The sequence below is a fragment of the Megascapheus bottae genome, chromosome 11 (genome assembly GCF_031878675.1).
Source record: "Megascapheus bottae isolate mThoBot1 chromosome 11, mThoBot2.hap1, whole genome shotgun sequence".
NCBI classification, from domain to species: Eukaryota; Metazoa; Chordata; class Mammalia; order Rodentia; family Geomyidae; genus Megascapheus; species Megascapheus bottae.
In genome coordinates, this window is record NC_143519.1 from 38,233,927 (window position 1) to 38,240,269 (window position 6,343).

The following is a 6,343-nucleotide window of genomic DNA, read 5'->3' on the forward strand; positions in this document are numbered from 1 at the left end:
AAGAAGTGAGCTGCCAATCTTATTATTAAGAGATTATAGTTAACCTTTCTACTCTTCCCCTCCACTGGTTTTCAGGATTTTTTTTTATTATACTTGATATTCTGCTCTGGTACTATTTAGCATCTAGGTATGAAATCGATTCATGAATCTTCATTTTTTTTCTACTTCTTAGTATCCCAGATGGCCAATTTTACAATTGCTCTGCCCAGGCACTATGAGTTTGACAAACCCCAAACAAATTTGAATTAGTTTGCGATCTCAGAGTTCTTGCTCAAACAGGTGACATAGATTTTTGACCCGACACTTACCTAACATAGAGTCTAGCAGTCATAACCAAGCCCTGGGAAGACTAATTTTCAACACTTGTCTAAAGCAGAAGTTTGCTTGAGGCTGTTTAGGCTTCAATGCCCACTAACCCCCTGTTCAGTAAGCATTTTCTTTTTCCCCTTTGGAAAAGAAGATAAGCACAGAGTTTAGCCCAAGGCTTCACAGAGTTTGTCCTATCACTTTTCACCCCTCAACTCAAGGCTTATGGATTTAACACAAGCCCCACAATGATGTCCATGCATTATCATTAAGGCCTCCGTTGATTCTAGGATTCCCTGAGAGAGATGACCGTGTCTCCCACTTGTCAATTTTTTTTCTCTTTTTGTTTTTAACATTGAGAACCCCTCCTATTTTGAAGGGATGATGTTACAAGATGATATGAGAATCTAAGCTAATGTTCTACCATTGAGCTATATTCCTAGACCAACAGTTCTCTCCCCTTTATCTTAGGTATACTCTTATGCATGCTTTACCCATCATTTCTATGACTTTCATTTGAGAAAGTATACATTTTACTATACTTAAACCAGAAAAATTCCTTGACAATTAAAGTTTGAAACCTGGAAATCATAATAGGTCTCCCCCTGTTAATCAGTTTCAAATCCCTATTTATTGTATTGCTTAAAAAAAATCCCTCAGTTAAAAAAAAAAAACCTGTTTGCTCACTCACCTTTACTGTCAAAGCCAAATACTTACTTCATACTAGCAGTTTTCCTTGCCAGAAAACCCTCCTTCTACTAATAAGCCACGGAGGCACTGGCATATATTTTAACCAAAAAAAAATCATTTCAACTGTCTTAGCATATTGTTTTATATCTTCATCTCATCCCTATCTTGATATCCTATTCTCTCAAATCTAGTAACCACATATCTAAATCAAACTTGAAATCTCCAGAATGTGCCTATATTTCTTCTGCCTGAATATACTACCCTACCTGTTTTGAGTATGATCCCTTGTCCAACCTTTAATCCCTTTTCTGTTCTGACATGGAAGTAAGTCTTCATGTTACTGCTTCTTCCTTGTATTAGTTTCTCTCCTCCACTAGTCATGTCAAATACATTTGGGAAGAATTGGTACTGTCCCCTGCTTTTGAAGATTCATAAAACACTCACCAGGTTGAAGTCAGGAAATTTTCTCTACTATTATTTAACAGTGTGTCCCCTATATTTGGCCATGGAAGACTTTATTCATTGTGTAAATACCAAGTTATTTACTTTAGGAAATGCTCTGGAATAATTTACCTTTAACCCCACCTCCTAACTGACATTTAGACTCAGAGTTTCCACTCCAATGCCAGCTCCATTGTCTGTCAGAGCCAGCCACTTAATCTGTGCTTAGCACCACTCCAGAGTTACACCAATCTCCCTGAGAACTCTTAATCCCTTTTTCCACCTCTATTCTCCTGAATTAGGAAAAATTACACCCTCCAATGAAATGTAGAACATTTTAAACCAAGTCTCCACTGTTGCATCTGCCTAGCAATTACTATATTGCCACCGTGCTTCTTCATCCTTGCATGCATGTCTTCACGAACAAATCCATTTATCCCCTGTCCCTCAGTACTCTGGGAGTCCATTCTTGAACCAGATATTGGGCAGGTAGGTGAGCACGAGAAACCCCCCAAAATGCACTTGACAGTGTATTAGTTAGCTATGGCTGTTGTAACAAATTACCACAAACAGGGAGTTTAAATAACAGAAATTTGTTGATTCTTAATTTTGGGTTGAGGGAAAGTGGAAGCCCAAGATCAAGGCATCAGTAGATTGGTTCCTTCTGAGGGATGTAAAGGAAAATCTATTTCATATGTCTCCCCTGGTTTGTGGTAGTTGAGGCTATTTAGTCTTCAATGCCCACTAACCCCTGCTTAGTAGGCAATATTTAACATTCTTTTGCTGACAGAATGTGCTTCATCTCTGTCTTGGTATTCATATGCATTCTCCTTAGCAGATGTCAGTCTCCCTATTTCCCCTTTTTATAAGAAACCCAGTCTAGCACTTGACTATATTTGAGGTTCAGGGGGTCAGGACTGTGTAAATATTCATGCCTAGTAGGCATGGATTGCGTAACAGAGCGATCGCCCCAAATGCAGTTATGGTGAGATCTGCCTGGGGCCCACACAGTGAAGGGTATGACAGGGGTCCAAGGCACTGAGTCCCTGGAATTCACTGGCAGTCCAAAACAAGCAATACGGGCACAGTGATCTTACAATGACACATGAGATTCTCATCATTTAAAACACTTGTTCAAAGTGACCACTGTGATTCAAACCAAGGGCTGTCTCACTAAAATCTCTCTCTCCACTCCAGCTTACTGCTTCCCCAAAGAATATAAACCTCATTAAAATGAAATTCTTGCTGTGGAAATAATAGGGTTATTTTTCCACCCCTCACTAAAGCCTAATCTATACTGAAAAGGGGATGAGATTTGAAACAAAAGCAATGAGGCTTCCTTCTTATTGTTGAAATAAATCTGTTTAATACATAGGAAGCATTCCTGGTTAAATGTTTACCTTTTGAACTCTATGCTGAAGGAAATGGTTTCCTGAAGCTCTGTCTAATCTTTTAGCAAACTGTCAAACTAAAAACTTGGGTGCTTCTTGATGAGGATTTTAACTGCACTATTGATTATAGTGTAGCTAGAAACCATTTTCAGTCTTATCTTCATATGATTTAATTGACATTGAGAGGTATTTTAATTGAAACGTTAGACTTCCTTAGTAGAACTACCCTTTGTTTCTAGCAAAGCAATCTAGCTTTTATGCTTTTAATCGCCATCTGTTGTTCAATAAATGTCAAATCGTTCCTAATGGTCTCTCTAAGCATAGGGTTGGTGTGTGTGTGTGTGTGTGTGTGTGTGTGTGTGTGTGTGTGTGTGTGTGTTTAATTTGCTTTTATACTCAGTGTTCGTTATGGGCAAATGAGTCCCTGCCGTAAAAAAGTACCATTTCTCATGGTGCTTCAGTCCTGTTAGAAGGAAAATGTGATTAGGAATAAAGAGACAAGAGAAATACTTCCTTTTTTTAAAAAATTCTTCTCAGCAGTAGAGAGATTTAAAAAGTCTATAAAACATTTCCTCTCCATACTTCTAGTGATTTGAGTCCCATTCACAACATAAAAGGAACAGAGAACTCCAAAAATCTTGAATTTTCTGAAACAGTCCAATCTAATAGATCAGAGAAAACAAGTGAGGTGAGGGAATCCCCAGATAGAGCCAAGTCCAAGGTGTATTATGGGGTTGCTGACTACATAATGCAACAGGGGTAGCTTTAAAAAGAAATCCAGTGAATATTTAATGGAAATAAAGGATTAACAACGTAAGAACGCCATTGTGCAGGATAACCAAAGGACTCTGAATTGACCAGCTCCTCCAGAGCTATAGGGAGAAGGTAGCCACTGACTTCAAATGCAACTTGGTAATGGAGGGAAGGAGAGAGGCTCCCCATTGAAAGGTAGAAAATTATTGCAACAGACAGAAGACCTTTTTGTTCCTCTGTCTTAGCTTCTTCATATGGAAAATCCTTCAGAAAAGGTTATTTTCCAGGGTTCAGTTAGGATGACCATTGGGATAAAGAATGGAGATCGAGGCTTGTGCATATCAGATCACCAGCAGCTTTCCAAACAAGAAGGTCCAGATTTAAAATATTCTCCAAGAGCTGAGAAGTATATTCTAAGTGGTAATTAGAATTGGTCAAAATACAGGGCTATAAATGCACGATGTCACAAGAAACAGATCATAACTCAACTTTCTAATGACTTTTCCTTTGGAGAAGGTCAGCAAAGCTATTAACAAAGGGAAGAGGGCCTACAGAGTTTTCCATCCCAGACTGTGACTGAACTTTGAGCAAAGTACTTCTGTCAGGATTCTGACTCTAATTATCTAGACCAGCTGCCTTTCCCCAAGAACAAATGCTGAGGGGGCAAAATGGGTAGTTGGGCTTCTGGATGCCTTTCTGCTCTTTTCTAGCTCTCTTTCCCCCACAGGGCCAGGAATAAAGATGCTGACAAGTTCACTTTACCAGGTATTATGGCAACAAAAAGTTCAGCAAAGTGGTATAAAAACGTAACATCCCCCAAATCCAAGTAGAATTTCTCACACTGAAAACAAGACCAAGTTTAGTGGCAGTCCCTTTATCAAACTGTCCCCATCTTAAAGAATGGCTAAAACACAGTAACATGGGCCAAGAGGCCACATGGGGATTTGGAAGGAAGGTTTCATCCCCACAGCTACAAAACATAAATGCATATAGCTGGATGATATTAAACCCCCCTGCTCCATTGCTGCCTTGTGTTATACTGAAATTTCAACAAACATTTTGAACAAGAAAGAAAAAGAGACAAGAGAGAAGAAAGAAGGAAGGAAGGAAGGAAGGAAGGAAGGAAGGAAGGAAGGAAGGAAGGAAGGAAGGAAGGAAGGAAGGGAGAGAAGGAAAAAAGAATGAGAGGGAGGGAGGAAGAGAGGAAGGAAGGAAGGAGGGAGGGAGGGAGGGAGGGAGGGAGGGAGGGAGGGAAGGAGGAAGAGAAGCATGGTTTAGGTCATAGGACACCTGCCTAGCAAACACAAAGGCACTGAGTTCAAACTTCCAGTAGCACCAAAAATAAATAAATAAATAAATAACCAAGAAAATACTAACTAGCCAGAAGTAGTGGTGCATGCCTGTAATCTCAACATTTAGGAAACTGTGCAGGATGCTAGAGAGTTCGAGATCACCCTAAGCTATTCAGTGAGTTTTCAGAAGGTCTTCAGACAAGCTTCAGGTTGCTTCCAAACTTTACTCTGACTCAAACGCCAGCAAACTTGGAGAGCTGGCCAAGCAGAGTATTCACTTTTGACTTCTATCAGCTTTCTATTGAGATCAAACATCTGCCCTATTCTTTGATCCCTGGGATTTACTAAAGACGGTGAGGGGAATTGACATTAAGCCTCTCTTGCAAAAGCTCAGAGCCAAGATAACTACCAGTGTCAGCATCAACAAAATCATATGTACAGCTATCCCTCCCTCAAACCAAATTGTTCATTTGTGTTTTGACTCTGGAATCAAGAGTCAGAATGGTGGAGCTGAGAGTTTGGTCTAGTGGTAGAGTGCTTGCCTAGCATGCACGAAGACCCGGGTTCGATTCCTCGGTACCACATACATAGAAAAAAGCTGGAAGTGGTGCTGAGGCTCAAGTGGTAGAGTGCTAAGCCTTGAGAAAGTCCAAGGACAGCGCTCAGGCCCTGAGCTCAAGCCCAGGACTGGCAAAAAAAAAAAAAAAAAAAGAGAATGGTGATGGAAGGAGGACCTCGGATACTTGAGCCATCATTCCTTCTTCATGGTATCATCATCACCCATGTGCTATTCCATATTTTCATATTTAACTGGCCACATAAGATAAAATATGTCTTATTATGCAAACCTACTAGGTTTTTCTTTAATTACAAAATTAGTTCCTGTTCACATTAAGTTAAACAACATTTTAGGAGTTGAGTGTTTAGCTCAGTAACAAGAACACTTAGAATGTACAGCCCTGAATTTGATTCCCAACACATGAAAAGGGAAAAAAATATAGCATAGAACATAGTGGCTCATACCTACTTAGGAGAACCTTGTGCTCAAGCCAGTGAATTCTTGTCTCAAACACTACACACTGGGTGCCCAGTGGCTCATGCTTGTAACTTAGCTATTGAGGAAGCTGAGTCACAGTTCAAAGACAGCCCAGACAGGAGACTTTTATCTCCAATAAACTACTCAGAAAAAGCTGGAAATGGCACTGTGGCTCAGAGTACTAGCATGCAAGTCTTGAGCACAGAAAGGCCCAAGGACTGAGCCCAGGCCCTGAGTTCAAGTCCCAGGACCAGCCAAACAAGTAAACAAAAGGGCCAGGACCCTTGATTCAAGTAGTAAAGTACTTGCCCTGTATCTGCCTCTTTCTGGATTTAATCCCCCCTCCAGGGGAGGAGGAATCAGACAAAAGGGGAAAAAAAAAAAAAACTAAGGTGCTTTTACAGAATTGAAGGGTTATAGGATGGTGGTCTTCC